This window comes from Hypanus sabinus, chromosome 8 (assembly GCF_030144855.1).
Source record: "Hypanus sabinus isolate sHypSab1 chromosome 8, sHypSab1.hap1, whole genome shotgun sequence".
Classification (NCBI taxonomy): domain Eukaryota; kingdom Metazoa; phylum Chordata; class Chondrichthyes; order Myliobatiformes; family Dasyatidae; genus Hypanus; species Hypanus sabinus.
The window spans coordinates 54,036,024-54,037,108 of record NC_082713.1 but is presented as its reverse complement, the minus strand read 5'-3'; positions in this window follow the sequence as shown (position 1 = coordinate 54,037,108).

Sequence of the window (1,085 nt, the reverse complement as noted above, 5' to 3'; positions counted from 1 at the left end):
GGGGACCCTACAGCTCCGCCAACACTGCCACCTCCTGGCGCAATGCGACAGTGACAGGCACCATATCAACATTATCGTCCACCTTTTCAATTTGGAAGTCTTAAAACTGCGCATTATGACAATTTGTACGCATTTGAATTAATGCAGGTACAAGACGCTGCAAATGTTGGAATCTGGAGCAATTAGGACGAATTCATAATTCGACACTCAGGATTAATGTAGTTTCTATTAATGCAGCACAGGGATAAAAGTGGATATAAATGTCAAAAGAAGAAAATAACTACAGCATCTGGACATCTGAAAGAAAAACCGGAAATGCAGGGAAACCCTCAACTGGTGAGGTAGCACTGGTGGGGAGAAAGACAAGGTTAATGTTTATATCAACTATCCTTCATCAAAAATGGACAAGTGAGAAACAAGAACTTTTAAGTTGCAGAGAGGAAAGATAAAGTTGAAAGAACTCCGGAGGGAGTTATATGAAAGACTTACCTCAATGTTGTCAAGGTAATATGTACATTAAAAATTGGTAAAGATAGAGAAAAACAATGAAAACACTGAAGCAGAAAAGGATAACCACATCTGCAGGGAAAGGAGAAAAGAGTGGTTATCTTTAAGTGATTAAAATCCATGCTAAGTTCCAATAGTTAATATACGTTAATAAAGTTAATAAGTTAATAAAGACAGGATCAAAGTTCAGAGTAAATTTTATTATCAAAGTACAGATATGTCACCCGATACAACCCTGAGATTCATTTTTCTACGGGCATACTCAGCAAATCTATAGAATAGTAACTATAACAGAATCAATGAAAGATCAACTGGAGTGCAGAAGGCAACAAACTGCAAATGCATCTCCGCTCCGTCTGCCAGAAGATGCGGGATTTCCCAGTGGCCACCCACTTTAATTCCATGTCCCATTCCCATTCAGATATGTACATCCATGGCCACCTCCACTGGCGTTACAAGGTTGGAGGAACAACACCTTATATTCTGTTTAGGTAGCCTCCAACCTGATGGCATGAACATCAATTTCTCAAACTTCCAGTAATGCTCCCCCTTACCATTTCCTATCCCCTTGTCCCTCT